Genomic DNA, 18,297 nt, shown 5'->3' with positions numbered 1-18,297 from the left:
TCCCTTGTTGGGAATGACAGAGGCCAAACGTTTTCTGTAAGTTTTCACAAGGTTGGCACACACTGTTGGTGGTGTGTTGGCCCATTCCTTCATGCAGATCTCTGTTAGAGCAGTGATGTTTTGGGCCTGTCGCTGGTCAACATGGATTTTCAAATCCCTCCAAATGTTTTCTATGGGGTTGAGATCTGGAGACTGGCTAGGCCACTCCAGGACCTTCATATGTTTCTTAAGAAGCCACTCCTTCATTGCCCTGATGGTGTGCTTGGGATCATTATCATGCTGAAAGACCCATCCACGTTTCATCTTCAATGCCCTTGCTGAAAGAAAGACCTTTGCACTCAAGATCTCATGATACATGGCCCCATTTATTCTTTCAAGTACACAGATCAGTCGTCCTGGTCCCCTTGCTGAGAAACAGCCCCAAAGCATGTTGCGACCCCCATACTTCACAGTAGGTATAGTGTTCATTGGATGCAACGCAGCATTCTGTCGTGTTTGGGGGAGACGAGTTTTGTTTCTACTAAACAGTTCTACTTTGGTTTCATCAGACCATATGACATTATCCCAATACTCTTCTGGATAATCCAAATGCTCTCTAGATGGGCCCGGACGTGTACTGGCTTAAGCACGGGGACACATCTGGCATTGCATGATCTGAGATCCTGGCGGCGTAGTGTGTTAATGATGGTAGCCTTTGTTATGGTGATCCCAGCTCTATGCAGGTCATTCACTAGGTCCCCCCCATGTGGATCTGGGATTTTTTCTCACTGATCTTGTGATCATTTTGACCCCATGGGTTGAGATCTTGTGTGGATCCCCAGATAGAGGGAGATTATCAGTGGTTTTGTATGTCATCCATTTTCTTATTATTGCTCCCACAGTTGATTTCATCACACTAAGCTGCTTGTCTATTGCAAATTCAGTCTTTCCAGCCTGGTGCAGGGCTGCAATTTTGTTTCTGGTGTCCTATGACAGCTCTTTGGTCTTCACCATAGTGGAGTTTGGTGTGTGACTGTTTGAGGTTGTGGACAGGTGTCTCTTATACTGATAACAAGTTCAAACAGGTGTCATTAATACAGGTAATGAGTGGAGGACTGAGGAGCCTCTTGAAAAAGAAGTTACAGGTCTGTGAGAGAAAGAAATCTTGCATGTTTTTAGGTGACCAAATACTTATTTTCCACCATAATTAGCAAAATGAATCTTGCCAAATCAGACAAGGTGATTTTCTCGATTTTTTTTTTTTTTTTTCTCATTCTGTCTCTCATACTTATAGTCTACCTATGATGTCAATTACAGGCCTCTCTCATATTTTTAAGAGGGAGAACGTGCACAATTGATGGCTGACTAAGTATTGGAACATCACAAAAAAAAGAGAAAAAAAAAGAAAATTTGACAGAATTTCACACAAAACCACAAAAATGCTCCAGACAAAATTGTTTGCACCCTCAACTTAATATTTGGTTGCACACCCTTTGGAATAAATAACTGCAATCAATCGCTTCCTATAATCATCAACAAGCTTCATACAACTCTCAACTGGAATTTTGGATGAATGTCATCCGCTCAATGCCGACTTTTATTTCCCATTGACTTGCATTGGGGTCAGGTTTCGGACGAAACTCCGACTTTTTTTGCCATAGTCGGACCAGTTTCATCTGAAACAAATTTTGTTTCATGAAACCCGATCCGACCAAAGTCGTTCAACTCTAGTACAGTAAATTTTGGCAAACTGCAATCTAGCTTTTTTATTTCTGTGTTAGCAGTGGTATCCTCCTGAGTATCTTGCCATAATGTTTAATTTCATTAAAATGTTGACGGATAGATTGCACTGAATCTGATGCACACTGCAGGATAGCCTGAATTTCTATGGAGCTTTACTGGGGCTGTTTATCCACGACTTGGACTATTCTGCATTGCAACCTTTTGTGAGATATGGCAAAATGATATAATTTTGATTTCTGATGGAATTCCACATTAAGATAAAGTTTGGCCCCAAAACACTTGCTTCAGACTAATCAGAACCCTTCCCTTGGCATGCATTCCCCAAGGCCAAAAAAGGTAATGCAATGCTTTTCTATAATTAAAAACTCCAAGAACAAGCTCTTTGAAGCTCAGTGACCACCAATTAGCACAAGGGTGTGAGTTCTAATGCAGGCACAGCCAAAATAATTCCTTTTATATAACTCAGACACTACAGGTCACAGCAAAACTCTGAGGTATTGAATCTGAAAAATGACCTATAATAACAGAATGCAATATCTCTGAGACTAGCCGAGCACATAATCGGAATCGGCATTCCTTCTCCCACACACCTGTGCCAGGTAGCCACCTGTAGCACTCTGCGCTATTGAGTTATAAAGCATAGCTACCAGGAATTACATACGGTAGGCATACTTAGTTCTATGCACAGATAAATATGCAGCAGAATCCAGTGGCACCGCTGCCATTCTATTCATAGCTTCGGGCGGAAAGTTATGAGCCTCCATGGTTCTGGACAGAAAATTATATTCTCAGATATGGGAGGAGAGAGGCTGCACAAGCCCAGGGGTGGGTGCAGAGTGTGGGAGGGAGCAGCCTAGGAAATATAAGGCAGCCGATCATTTTGAGCTTAGTTTTTTACCGGCAGGAGGATCTGCTAGCTGATGCAGCCAGGAAAACCATGTAACTAAGATTTGGACCTGTGATCCATCAGCGCCTCCCTGTTGTCACATGCTACATAACTCGGTAATTGCAACCCATCTATACCCTATCCTTGTACTACACTCCTGACTGTATACCTGTATATTGTTATTGTAATATACACTCACTGGCCACTTTATTAGGTACACCTGTCCAACTGTGTGTTAAGACTTAATTTCTAATCAGCCAATCACATGGCGGCAACTCAGTGCATTTAGGCATGTAGACATGGTCAAGACAATCTCCTGCAGTTCAAACCGAGCATCAGTATGGGGAAGAAAGGTGATTTGAGTGCCTTTGAACGTGGCATGATTGTTGGTGCCAGAAGGGCTGGTCTGAGAATTTCAGAAACTGCTGATCTACTGGGATTTTCACGCACAACCATCTCTAGGGTTTACAGAGAATGGTCCGAAAAAGAAAAAAAATCCAGTGAGCGGCAGTTCTGTGGCCGGAAATGCCATGTTGATGCCAGAGGTCAGAGGAGAATGGGCAGACTGGTTCGAGCTGATAGAAAGGCAACAGTGACTCAAATTGCCACCCGTTACAACCAAGGTAGGCAGAAGAGCATCTCTGAACGCACAGTGCGTCGAACTTTGAGGCAGATGGGCTACAGCAGCAGAAGACCACACTGGGTACCACTCCTCTCAGCTAAGAACAGGAAACTGAGGCTACAATTTGCACAAGCTCATCGAAATTGGACAGTAGAAGATTGGAAAAACGTTGCCTGGTCTGATGAGTCTCGATTTCTGCTGCGACATTCGGATGGTAGGGTCAGAATTTGGCGTAAACAACATGAAAGCATGGATCCATCCAGCCTTGTATCAACGGTTCAGGCTGGTGGTGGTGGTGTCATGGTGTGGGGAATTTTTTCTGCGCACTCTTTGGGCCCCTTGGTACCAATTGAGCATCGTTGCAACGCCACAGCCTACCTGAGTAGTGTTGCTGACCATGTCCATCCCTTTATGACCACAATGTACCCAACATCTGATGGCTACTTTCAGCAGGATAATGCGCCATGTCATAAAGCTCGAATCATCTCAGATTGGTTTCTTGAACATGACAATGAGTTTACTGTACTCAAATGGCCTCCTCAGTCACCAGATCTCAATCCAATAGAGCATCTTTGGGATGTGGTGGAACGGGAGATTCGCATCAGGGATGTGCAGCCGACAAATCTGCGCCAACTGTGTGATGCCATCATGTCAATATGGTCCAAAATCTCTGAGGAATGCTTCCAGCACCTTGTTGAATCTCTGCCACGAAGAATTGAGGCAGTTCTGAAGGCAAAAGGGGGTCCAACCCCTTACTAGCATGGTGTACCTAATAAAGTGGCCAGTGAGTGTATATACCTATATATTTCTAGTGCACCTTTTCGTTGATTAAATATAAAATTAATCTTGGGCTGGCTGCTCTTTTATCTCAATACACAAATCCCCACGTTCACTCATTCGGTTGGTTATATCATACATTACCCGGGTTGGTTTCTGACCTGATATAAACCTGTTGATGGACAGGGCTTATATTGAACGAGGAACTGGTGGCAGCATACCAAATCGTTAGTGAGGAACTCTGGCAGTGATGGCTGGAAGGTTTATATATATCCCCAGCCTGGTCTGGTGATGTATATCTGCCCTCACTTGGAGCGCCTCAATAACTCGTACCTATAAGGGAAGCCTTTCTGGTGACTATTTACCCTTGGTGCAGTTCCCTGACTGACCTGGTGCAAGAGGAGGCGCCAGTGAGCCGATCCCTGCTGGATCCTTCTCTCCCCTCCCCCCAAGGTGAGCGAAGTTGACACCCCCTTCCCCTGTGCGATTCTTCACAGATTTATGGCAGAGCGGTGGGATTGAGATAACAGTGTGCGTGGGATCCCTACTCCCAAATACTAAGAACTAACAGCAGCAGCTTTTGGCTGCTGGGGTCCTAAGATCAGCTCAGCAGTAGACAGTCTGAATGTGAGTACTGTAGGTGTGCGTGTTCTGGTTGCCGCTGTATCTGTGACCAAGGGCTGAAAAGACTGGCTGCAGGCAATCGAAGCCGGGCAAGAATGATGGCCGCGGAGCTAGCACGTAATGCGGAGAATGACTGTAGTGGTTCCGACGAAGGTGGTAATGCAAAAAATAATAAATAAAGGAATGATAATTGGTAGCAGAAATAGTGAATCCACTAATAGTGCACAAAGTGAAAATAAAGTGAAAATAGGTGTAGTGTCACTGCTGCCAACATGTATGGACCTTGTGAAAAACGATGGACAGTCGGAAAATTGAATAAGCGAACGGAACGTGCAAAGAAAAACTGACCATATAGTCCAAGATATCAAATCTTAAAAACATGTAGTTTATTAATTGATCAGGTAAAAATATAACAGAAAAAAGACCAATGCAGGAGTATGATACAAATCTTAAAAATAAGAATGCTACATCCAGGTAAAGTACAAGATATCAAGCATATGATTGTATGTTTTAATGAATAATACACATATTAACACCATGACAAATTTGGAATAAAAATATAGAAAAGTGTAGACAAAATGTAGAAAAAATATGTAAGTAAACATGTAGTAAGGAGTCAAGATGATTCAAAATATTAATACATTGTTATCCATCTACAAAGTGCATTGATGTCAAGAAAATAAGGTGCCAGTGCAACCAAACACCAGTAGGTGTCAGTGTATATATCATGTGTACATATGTATTGAGAAACCAACAGAAAGAGACAATGTATAAAACGTAAGAAAAGTCAAGCCAGAGTTAGATATAACTTACAATGTTATTGGGGTTTCAGTCTCCTGGATGCTGTCCTCCCCCGTCGAAAGGGCGAACCAAGGGGGGTCCGGCCCGGGCTTCCCAAGCGTCTCTCTGCTAATTGGTGTTGGGTAGAGTTGAGCGAAATGGGTAGGCCAAATTCAGAATCTGCCGACTTTTGCTAAAGTCGAGTTTCGCCGATCGAAACCCGACCATAGCGTGAGGTCGGTCATGAGGTCGCCAACTTGAGCGCCAAAGTCGTGCTTCCCACAATCCTTCCAGTGCCTATTTTCAGCCAATCATGAAAGACGCACACTGTGGGCAATGCAATTACGTCGGCAGCGGCCCCCACCATGTTAGAGAAGGGCATGCAAGAGATTGGCTGGCTTTGTGTGGCGTCACAGTGCCTATAAAAGGCCGTGACCGCTGACTGCCATCTTACTTCTGCCGATCTTAGCATAGGGAAAGGTTGCTGATGATCATTCTCAATAGGGAAAGTGTTTAGGCAGGGAAAAAGAAACAAAAATTGCTTGTGCTGATAGCGAATGTCACTGTAAAACACAACTGTATAGTGTGCAGTGACAGGGGAGGATATATTTGTGTAGCAGCTCTGTTGGTTATTAGGCTGCCTTATAAGACTCCCTGATAGCTGCATTGCTGTTTGCACACTGCTGTGCAGACTGCTTTTTTAAAAGCAAAAATCCTTTTATTCCTTTTCTTCTGCACATTAGATACTGAGCGTACATTTTTTCACACACCGTATAGAGGAGTACGCTCCGCACACACTACTGTGTACCGGCTGGTATCATGGACAAATACATGCTATATGTGTGTGACTCCGTTAAAAAAATACATGGAGATTAACATTTTTCCATACATACACCGTATAGAGGTGTCTGATTATCAAACAGTATCGGATATCTGGTGTTCTTATTACTGTCACATCTACACAGTCAGCATGTGTGTGTGCGACACTCCATAAATACATATATGGACATTTCCATTTCTTTATACACCATATTGAGCAGTCCTATTGTCAAACAGTATCGGATATCTGGTGTTCTTATTACTGTCACATCTACACAGAGTCAGCATGTGTGTGTCACACTCCATAAATGCATATACGGACATTTACATTTCTTTATACACCATATTGAGCTGTCCAATTGTCAAACAGTATTGGATATCTGGTGTTCAAATTACTGTCACATCTACACAGAGTCAGAGTGTGTGTGACATTCCATACATATACGAACATTTCCATATCTTTATACACCGTATTGAGCAGTCCGATTGTCAAACAGTATCGGATATCTGGTGTTCTTATTACTGTCACATCTACACAAAGTCAGCATGTGTGTGCGACATTCCGTAAATACATATACAGAGATTGACAGTTTCACCAACAACGTATACAGCTGTACACCTCTGATACAGTACCGTATATCTGCGTGTTGGATTACAGTGAAATACATACTGGGTGAGCGTCTGCGAATCACAAAATATATACAGAGATTTCACCTTACACAGCTGTACGCTACTCATACATTATCATTTCTCTGCTGGTATTTTTGGTACATTTTCCCAAACATGAGGAAGTCTGGTGGAAGAGGCCGCGGACGTGGGCGGGGGGCGCAACTGGTACTGATGGTGTTGGTGGTGGGGGTGCATCAGCTGGTTCTGGCAAGAGCACAATAGCAGCTAAGGCAGGAGGTGTTGAGCCTGCGTCATCGTCTGGCACAAGAAGGCCTTTAAGGTTCCATTTTCTGGGAGTAGGTAAAACACTTTTAAAGTCGGAGCATCAGGAACAGGCTTTGGCTTACATTGCCGAAACAGCCTCCAGCTCTATTGCCTCCTCTTCTGAAGTTACAAAAATTGCAAGCACAGAGTCATCAGTGCAGGCCTCTGGTCAGGAACAACACCTTTCCTTGTGTCCTTCACCCACACCAAAAGTGAAGGATGCTGCAGCACACACTTCAGATTACTCCATGGAGTTCTTTTCACTACCATTCCAGGGTCATCAAGTTAAATCCTGAATTCCCCAGTCCAAAATGAATCTGACATGGAGTGCACTGATGCACAGCCACTAATAGACGAATCTGCTGGTACATTCACCCGCAGCACTACATTGCCCTCGCAGTCTACTGAGCCTGAATGAGACCCTGATGAAACTCAGGTGCCCCTTACCGCATTCTATACCACCTTACACGGTGACACAGAGGAAGGTACAGAGGAAGGTGCAGATGACATTGAAGACGAGGTCATGGATGACCCAGTTGTTGACCCGGATTGGCATCCATTGGGGGAAGAGGGTGCTGGTGACAATAGGTCAGAACAGGAGAAGGATCCGCAGCAGGCATCGTCATCGCAACAGCGGTTATCCGGGAGGCCCGTAGCTGTCAAAAAACTTGGCAAGAAAACTAAAAGAGTTGCAGGACAGCTTGGCCAGACAGTCAAATTAGCACTGCGTGCAAGCCCTGAAAATTTGTACCATAGTAGGAAGAGTGCAGTGTGGCACTTTTTTGAATAAAATCCCACTGATGACGCAAAGGTTATCTGTAAGAAGTGCCGAAGGACCTTTAGCAGAGGGAAAAATCTAAGAAATTTGAATACCAGTTGCATGCTTAGACATTTAACCAAGATGCACTTGCAAGCGTGGACGGACTACAAAAGCTCAGGTAGCACATGTGCACCTGCTCTGACTCAAGTTAGTCAGCAACGCTCCATCGCTTCCCGCACTGTAAGGCCATCGCTAAGCACACCACCATCAAGAAATGTTGAGGTGTCGGCGCTAGGCCAAACCAGTCACGCAAACACAATATTTTCATGAGGAAACACTGAATCTAGGCCATCAATACCCTCACCATCACCAACCCCTTCTCAGTCCGTCATGTCCAATGCTAGTTCCCCAATATGCAGCTCTCAAGTCCAGCTCACCCTACCAGACACTCTGAGTAGGACAAGAAAGTACTCATCCTCTCATCCGCGTACACTGGCTTTGAATGCCTACATTGCCAAACTGATCTCATTAGAGATGATGCCCTTCAGTTTGGTAGAAAGCGAAGCTTTCCGAGAGCTCATGGCCTATGCTGTCACATGCTATGACCTACCCAATCGGCACTTCTTTTCTCGAAAAGTCATCCCTGCCCTCTACCGGCATGTGAAAGACCGCATTGTCCATGCACTAAAACAATCAGTGAGTGGAAAGGTGCACCTCACAACAGATGCATGGACCAGTAGGCATGGCCAGGGCCGTTACGTGTCCATCACTGCACATTGGGTTAATGTGGTGGATGCAGGCTCCACAGGGGACAGCGGTGGTGGAACAGTGCTGCCTAGCCCACGGTATAGGAAACAGTTAGCTGTAGGCATTTGTCCCGCCTCCTCCTCCAGAAGCGAAAGCTCGTCGACAGAGCGCAGTCGCACGAGCACTCCATCCACATCTGTCAGTGTTGCACACGAGGTGTCCCACTATCGAACAGCTAGTGGTAAGCGGCAGCAGGCTGTTTTAAAAATGATGTGTTTGGGCGACAGTAGACACACCGCTGAGTTACTGGCCAAGTACTTGCATCGACAAACTGAGTCATGGCTGGGCAGTCTACATCTTAAGCTAGGCAAGGTAGTCAGTGATAATGGGCGGAATTTTGTGGCAGCCATAGCTCTTTCAAAACTCACATACATACCTTGCTTGGCTCATACCTTGAACCTGGTGGTGCAGTGCTTCCTAAATAAATATCCAGAGTCAACAGCCCTGCTCCATAAGGTGCGAAGACTGTGCTCGCACATCCGTCGCTCAAACGTCCACTCCAGTCGTATGCAGAAGCTGCAGCAATCACTCAACCTCCCCAAGCACCGCCTAATCATAGACGTTGCTACAAGATGGAACTCCACCATGCACATGGTTGAGAGGCTGTGTGAACAGAGGCAGGCTGTAATGCATTTGTGGGTGGATACATGGTCAGGCAGTTTGAGGGCAGATATGGAATTGTCGGGTGTGCAGTGGTCAAAGCTGAAAGACCTCTGTAAATTCCTTCAGTGTTTTGAGGAATGCACATGGCTGGTAAGCACAGACGATGCCATCATAAGCATGAGCATCCCATTTATGCGTCTGCTCATGCAAACTTTGACGCACATCAAGGATCAGGCGTCTGCAGCTGAGAAGCAACAGGAGGAGCAGGAGGAGGCGGGAAGGCTTGATGACAGTCATCCATTGTCTGGTCATGGAACTGGCGTGGATGAGGTGGAGGAAGAAAAGGAAGATAAGGAGGAGTATGAGGGGGATGATTATTTTGGGGAGGAGGATGCTTCTCAGGGGGCAAGAGAACATGTGGGCGTGCCAAAGTCAGGTACAGGGTTTGTGCGTGACTGGAGGGATGTGGATTTGCCAGAAAGTGCTCCTCCACCCACCACTGGCAGTGCAGCATTGACACCTGGAACATTGGCCCACATGTGTGACTATGCCTTGCGGATCCTAAAAAGGGACCCCCGCATTGCTAAAATGATGAGGGATGACGACTACTGGTTGGCCAGCATCCTCGATCCACGCTATAAAGGCAAATTACACAACATCATGCCACAGGAGAACCTAGAGCTAATATTGGCTAACAAACAAGTAACTCTGGTAAACAGGTTGTTTGAGGCATTCCCAGCACACAGCCGCGGACCTGGTTCTCCCACGAGCCGTAGTGGGAAAAATGGAAGAGGTGTTCGTGGTGCACACAGCCAAACTGGCGTTGGAGACAGGGGTTTCCTGACCATGTTGTGGTCTGATTTCTCAAGTCCCGCGACACGACAGCTAATACAGAATCGACTATGGTTACAAACTACTTCTCCCATATCGAGGTTCTCCCTCACAGGTCATTCCCCTTTGATTATCGGGTCTCAAAACTGGACACATGGCCTGAATTGGCACAATATGCCTTACAGGAGCTTGCTTGCCCTGCTGGTAGTGAGCTATCTGAAAGAGTCTTCAGTGCTGCTGGATCAATCCTGACAGAAAAAAGGACCCATCTGTCGACCCAAAATGTTGATGATCTAACCTTCATTAAAATGAACCATGCATGGGTTTCAAAAGATTTTGTCCCACCCTCCCCTGATAACACATAGGTTGCCAGAAAAAAGGCTCACTTTTGTTCTCCTCTTCCCCTGACTTCTCCAATTCCTCCTTTTGCAGCAGCTGAAAGTCCAGCCTACACATCAACATATGCCATTTTTTAAATCACCCGAAATGGGCTGCCCCCCCAGGCCCAGGGTCAACACCTGCCGCACCCGGGCAAGTGCTGTTGTCCTGAACAGGTGTGTGGCCCAACCCTTGGGCAACAGCACTGGCACAGGGCCTCTCATAGTACAATAAAGTGTCTCTGACGGTGGGGGGGCCCATTCGCCATCAGACACACTGGCGTACTATGAGGGGCCCTGTGCCAGTCCCGGCGCCCACGAGTGCGTCCCCCCTGCTTTCTCAGGGACACAGCACTTGCAATACTTACCTCTCCCTGCTCCACCTCTGTGTAATCTGGCCAGTTAAATCCATCACAGGGACCGCCACTACAAATTTGGTGTACTGATCAATGATCGTTAAGATGTAGCTATGTCCAGTCCTGCTGGCCTTTACCTTCAGATTACCAATGGCTACCATTTGTAATGGACGTCAACTCCCAATCGGATGCAATGGTACTTTATGATCACATTTCACATTTTTCATAGTCACAGACGTGTGACATTCCTGCCACCATTTTTCAATGTGTCCTGTCATGGCAATCCAATAGAATCCCCTACGGCCTGTGGCTTGTGTGTTTTGCACTCCAAAGTGACGAGACAGATCATGATAGGCAGTGAGGACCATGTCTACAGCTCTCCCTGTGATCACAATTTGATGGAGACGAGTTACAGTGATGGGATCGACGCAACTGCGATACAGCAACCCTTTCTTCACTAATTTGCGTTTTAGCTGTATCCACAGTTAAAGTTATTGAGGGTCAGCATCGCCTTTGCGAATTCTCCCGGGAGGTTTTCCCGTGATTACAAATTCAAAAACATCTAAAATCACTCGACTTTATGTCTGTACTTTTATCCATCTACCTTCCTCTAGCGGAGAGTCTGGACTGGCAGTCTGACACTGAAATATAAACGAAGATTTCAAAGTACTCCAACACTGTACACTGGTGTACATTTCGAATACATTTCCCTTTTTCTCGTTTTTATATTCGGGTGTAATCCATACTGAGCCTGTGAGAGTTTGTGTCTTACTCTGGTAAAATATAAGGAGATTTAAAATGACACCAACACTGTATGCAGCTGAACGATTGTAAAATATTACCCTTTTTCAAGTTTTTATAATCTTGTGTAATCCATACTGAGCCTGTGAACATCTGTCTGTAACTCCAGAAATACATTTGTAGATTTAAGATTAACCCAACACTATATACATCTGTATGCTTGTGATACCTTACCCATTTACTGCTTTTTATATAGTGCTCTAATCCATACTGGGCCAGTGAGAGTCTGTTTCTGATTCTGGAAATATCTACTGAGATTTACAATTACCCCAACACTCTATGCAGCTGTACGTTTCTGATCCATTACCCTTTCACTGCTTTTTATATTGTGTAATCCATGCTGACCCTGAAAGCATCTGTGTCTGCCTCCTGAAAAAAATAAGGAGATTTATAATGTTTAAACAATATTATATGTACCTTGTATCTGGTGATACAGTAACCTTTTTATACTTTTTACACTCTTGGCTAATGCATACTGGGACTGAGAGTGTCTGTGTCTGCCTCGTGAAATGTCTACAGAGATTTAGACTGTTTAAACTATACTACATATACCTTGTATCTGGTCATACTGTACCCTTTTTCAACTTGTCACATTATTGTCAAATCTGTACTGAGCGTGTGAGCATATGTGTCTGCCTCCTGAAATACATACAGAATTTTTTTTGCATTTTAAGTAGACTATATATACCTTGTATCTGTTGGATCCAGTACCCTTTGTGCCTGAAATTCATCCTCCAACCACCACTCAAAGTGCATCATTGACACCTGGAACATTGGCACACATGTTTGATTATTTCTTGCGGATCTTCTTTTTATATTATGGTGTGATCCATACTTAGACTGTGAGAGGCTGTGTGTTACTCTTGAAATATATATGTGAATCCCCAAATGACCCCAACACTGTATAAAGCAGTACACTTGGGATCCATTCCTCTTTTACTGCTTTTTATATTGTGTAATCCATACTGGGCCTCAGAGCGTCTGTCTGCCTCCTGAAATAAATATTGAGATTTTGAATGCTGAAACTATACTATATATACCTTGGATATGATGACATTGTACCCTTTTTCTACTTTTTAGTTTGTCGAATCCATACTGGCCATGACAGCGTCTGTGCCTGCCTCGTCAAATATATACATAGATTTATAATGTTGAAACTATACCATATATCCCTGTTATCTGGTGTTAAAATGAAACTCCACGCAGGGACGGGGGTTACTCCGTACCGGACCTTTCAGGCTCTTTTAAGGGGGAAGTATGTCACGGTGGTGATTGGGACCAGGTCTGTGGCCCTGGGTGTCCAATAAAGAAGATGACAGTTCAGATGAGGGGGAAGATGGTATGATAATTAATTTGGAAAAGGGGGATCGTGACGCCACCTGTGGTACTCGGCTAGGGTAGCCGACGCTGCAATGCAGATCCTCTGCGCTGGTGAAAAAGCAGACAAGATGATGAAGCTCTCCACAGGCAGAGTTGTATCTCAGGGCAGTTGAGATGGTGTTTGTGAGACATTGACGGTGATGGTGAGTGTAGCGTGTGTAGCAGGCGAGTTGTGAAAGCCACCAAGGACGCAGTTGGGTGCGGTTTCTGAGTTTTTCCTCAAAAATTTTGCGCACAAGATGACCCGATTGGTACTGTGTCATCTGAGGGAGGGGTCCTGCAAACTCAAAGGTAGATCAGGAACACCTGTTCAAGACTCCTCCTTGTGTATCCTTTCTAGGCCGCGTCTCTGCGCTGATCTCTCCCTTCCTTCCTGCTGTGGGCCTTCGCAAACAGTGTCCCAAGCCGGCAGCCACGGATCACACCGGGCGATGTGGGTCATGCTCCGGGATCCTTTATTCCAACTGTTGCCTTTTTGAGTATTGAATGCGGCTGCGACTGAGGCACTTAAAGATACCTCAGCCTCCATCTTTCTAGCTGAGCCCTGTATTTCTCCACTACCTTCATGAGCCACCTTCCCCAACGAGGCCTGGTCCTTCCTTCTGCAGAAACGGGCTTCACAGGTGGCTTATTGCACTTCTTGTGCCCCCAGGACCCCTTCCTTCCAGTCTAGGAGTTTGGACAAGATTTTTCACTCTTCTCTGAACCTCAGCCCTCTCACAGCAATCCTGATCTTACTCTGTCCTGTCAATGACTGACAACTCTCTAGAAAAATCCATTTACCTCAGACTAGCTTCTCCCATCAACTGTCAGTTTGCTCTCTCTGATTGGATGCCCACAATCACTCCACTACCTAAGCTCCTCCCACTGTACCTACCTTCCACACTAACCCCCAACACCCTTTCCTAGTCAGTCTGGGATGAGGCCATTCTCCCACCAGGTACACCCAGAAAGCACTGACTAACATGTGTCTGTATTGAGTGCAGGGTTAGGAGTCCTGAGTGGTGATCCCTCCTTACCTGAGGGTGGGTACCACACCTTTAGATGAGGTGCAGTACCTCTGTGGTGACCGTACCCTCAGGGACGCCATAGTACCCTTTCTCGTCTTTCTATAGTGTTGTCAGATCCATACTGGGCCTGAGAGCGTCTGTGTTTGCCTCCTGAAATGTATACGGAGATTCAGTATGTTTAAACTATACTATATATACCTTGTATCTAGTGATACTGTACCCTTTTGCAAATTTTTATATTATTGTCTAATCCATACTGAGCCTGTGACTATCTGTGTCTGACTCATGAAATATATACAGAGATTTACAATTATCCCTAGACTGTATAGAGCTGTCCGCTTCTGAAACAGTACCATATATCTGCTGATATTTTTAGTCCACTTTCACAAAAATTATTACGTATGGTGGAAGAGGCAGCGGACATGGGTGTGGGGGGCCAGCTGGTACTGATGGTGATGGTGGTGCATCTGCTGGTATTGCCAAAAGCACAATGGCAGCTAAGGCAGGAGGTGTTGAGTCTGCATCATCAGCTGGCACAAGAAGGCCTTTAAGGCTCCCTTTTCTGGAAGTAGGTAAACTGCTTTTAAAGCCGGAGCATCAGGAACTGGTTTTGCCTTACATTGCCAAAAAAGCCTCCAGCTCTATTGCCTCCTCTTCTGAAGTTTAAAATAATTCAAGCGCTGAGTCGTCAGTGCAGGCTTCTGGTCACGAACCACCCCTTTCCTTGTCTCGTTCACCCCCACTAAAAGTGAAGGATGCGACAGCCCCCACTTCAGATTACTCCATAGAGCACTTTTCACAGGCTTTGCCTGCGCTATCGAGTGAAAATCTGAATTCCCCAGTCCAACATGAATTGGCGATGGAGTGCACTGGTGCACAGCCACTGCTAGATGATTCTGCTGGTACATTGACCCACAGCACTACATTCCCCTTGCACTCTACAGAGCCAGAATGTGACACAGATGAAACTCAGGTGCCCCTTCCCCCATACTATACCAATACCACCTTACACAGTGACACAGAGGAAGGTGCAGATGAAAGTGCCGGTTCCCTGAGCAGGTGGGGGGTCCTACTCGTGGGCGACGGCAGTGGCACAGGGCCCCTCATAGTACGCAAAAGTGTATCTGCCGGTGGGAGGGCCCACTCACCGTCAGATATACCGTCGTACCATGAGGGGTCCTGTGCCAGTGCCGTTGCCCACGAGTGGGCCCCCCATGCTTGCTCAGGGCCACAGCACTTTCAATACTTACCTCTCCCTGCTCCACCGCCATGATGTCTTCCGCCTTTCCTGACAGTGACATTCAGGTTACACAGCGCAATGACATCACGTCTGTATGCCCTTTACCGAAACAGTACAAATGCAGAGAGATTTAAAATGGCAATGCTGAGGAGTCCAGAGTAGAGCAGTGCCCAGGAAGGAGAGGTATTTAATTTTTATAAATGTTGGAAGCATTTTTTGGGGAGCAATATACACTGGAGAATGATATATGGGGCCCATCATACACTGGAGCATCATCCATTTGGCCCATCATATACTGGAGCATTCCAAATGGGGGACATCAGACACTGGAGCAGCATTTATGGGGCCCATTATACACTGGAGCATTAGAAATGGGGCCCATTATATATGGAGCATTATTTGGGCCCATAACATACTGGAGCATCGTCCATGGGGACCAACATATACTGGAGCATTCCAAATGGGGGACATCAGACACTGGAGCTGCATTTACGGGGCCCATTATACACTGGAGCATTAGAAATGGGGCCCATTATATATGGAACATTATTTGGGTCCATAACACACTGGAGCATCGTCCATGCGGACCAACATATACTGTAGCATTATGTGGAGCTCATCATATACTGTATGGAACATTATATGGGACCAATTATTCTGTATGGAGAAATATATGGGGCTCATTATTCTGTATGGCGCACTAGGTGGTGGCCATAATACTGTATGGAGTAATATACTGTCTGTTTTTTGAGCTATTGTAGAATTTAAAATAGATATCAGTCAGGTCATGTAAGCAGTGAAGTATTTTTCATTGTACAATACCTATATTTCTGTGCCGTATCAGAGCATTATGAATTGTGGTATGTGTTAAAAGGGCGTACTGACACTCTTTGGCTCAGGGCACACGAATACCTGGCGCCAGCCCTACCCCCCCACAACTTTAGCCAAATAACCCCCAGCCCCCAGTTTTCAATGCGTAACTATTATTATAAAGTAAATTAAGGTTGCCAAGCTTAAGTAATAAGAATTGATTTCATTGAAATTGGCACTGTAGGTGTGTTTACTGTCCTCCACTTCCTGCCGACTTTGCTTCTGACTTGCATTGGGTTTCGTGTTTCAGTCGGACCCCGACTTTTCCCTATAGTCGGCCGATTTTGTTCCACCCAACTTTTTAGAAAGTCGGGTTCCATGAAACCCGACTCGACCCAAAAAAAGGAAAAGTCGCTCATCTCTAGTGTTGGGTAGATGAGTAATAGTTGTAGGCTGGATCCTGGATCTTGTCCTTCCCATAGCCACCCTGTTATTGATCCTGTTATACGCTGCCATTCCCATCCCCAAAAATTCATCTGTTACTAATGTCATACAGTGGGGGACATGTCACTTTTAAATTGTTTGGAGCATCCACTCAAACTTATACAGACTTTATCGACAGGCCCCCCAAAATTCTTCTGTTTCTAATGTCATACAGTAGGGGACATATCACTTTGAAATTGTTTGGAGGCTATCTTCTAGATTATGTGCAGCTTTGGCATCCAATTTCTCACGGGCATCTTTTATACCTAGCTAGAGACCTAGCTAGTGACACGCATCTGTTACACCTATCTTCTGACAAGTATCAAACGCTCTCTGGTAATTGGTGCTGTGTAATTGTTGTAGGCTGGATACTGGTTCTTCTACTTCCCATAGCCGCTCTGCTATTGATCCTGTTGTACTTTCTCATTACTGCTCAAAAAATCCTTCTGTTACTGTCATACAGTAGGAGACATGTGACTGAAATTTTTTGGAACATCTACTCAATCTTTTACAGGCCTTATTGACAGGTCCTCCAAAAATCTTCTGTTACTAATGTCATACAGTAGGGGACATGTCACTTTTAAATTGTTTGGAACATCTAATCAATGTTATACAGACCTCATCCACACCAAAAAAAACAAACACTGAAACAATTCTTTCTGCTGTATGTAACGTAATAAATCACGCCATATCTTACCTTGTAATTTTGTGCTGCTGAAATTTAATATTAGACAGTGTAGGACTATCCCGAACAGAGTTACCTTGTCGTGGTGGGATGGCTTTCATGCTACTTTTGATCAAAAACAGTATTACTAAAAACTCTGTATTATTTAGATGCACTTTTGCTTTTACTTATTTAGTTACAGCAGGGTTTTTGCTCACTTTGTCTTTTGCAGGTTTTATGTTTTTTGGCCAATGTCAACATGCATTTATACTCTGCATGTGTATCATGTCAAACCAAGCTCAATTTTTGTGTTTTTTCTTTGTATTTTTTGCATTCTGTGCAAGCTGGGGTGTGGCCTCCCTCTCCTGAGCTGGAAATTGTATATAAGGCTTCCCCAGACTGGTGTCTACTGTTTGGGACCCAGTCCTTTTGTCTGCCCTTGTTCACACATTGAGGTCAACTTTGACACAAAGCAAGGTTTTTAATATTAGACAGTGTAGGACTATGCCGAACAGAGTTTACCTTGTCGTGGTGGGATGGCTTTCATGCTACTTTTGATCAAAAACAGTATTACTAAAAACTCTGTATTATTTAGATGCACTTTTGCTTTTACTTATTTAGTTACAGCACGGTTTTTGCTCACTTTGTCTTTTGCAGGTTTTATGTTTTATGGCCAATGTCAACATGCATTTATACGCTGCATGTGTATCATCTCAAACCAAGCTCAATTTTTGTGTTTTTTCTTTGTATTTTTTGCATTCTGTGCAAGCTGGGGTGTGGCCTCCCTCTCCAGAGCTGGAAACTGTATATAAGGCTTCCCCAGACTGGTGTCTACTGTTTGGGACCCAGTCCTTTTGTCTGCCCTTGTTCACACATTGAGGTTAACTTTGACACAAAGCAAGGTTTTTAATATTAGACAGTGTAGGACTATCCCGAACAGAGTTACCTTGTCGTGGTGGGATGGCTTTCATGCTACTTTTGATAAAAAACAGTATTACTAAAAACTCTGTAT

Source organism: Dendrobates tinctorius, unplaced genomic scaffold (assembly GCF_039654945.1).
Source record: "Dendrobates tinctorius isolate UK_male_01 unplaced genomic scaffold, ASM3965494v1 ptg000290l, whole genome shotgun sequence".
NCBI lineage: Eukaryota > Metazoa > Chordata > Amphibia > Anura > Dendrobatidae > Dendrobates > Dendrobates tinctorius.
Note: the sequence above shows the minus strand (reverse complement) of the source record.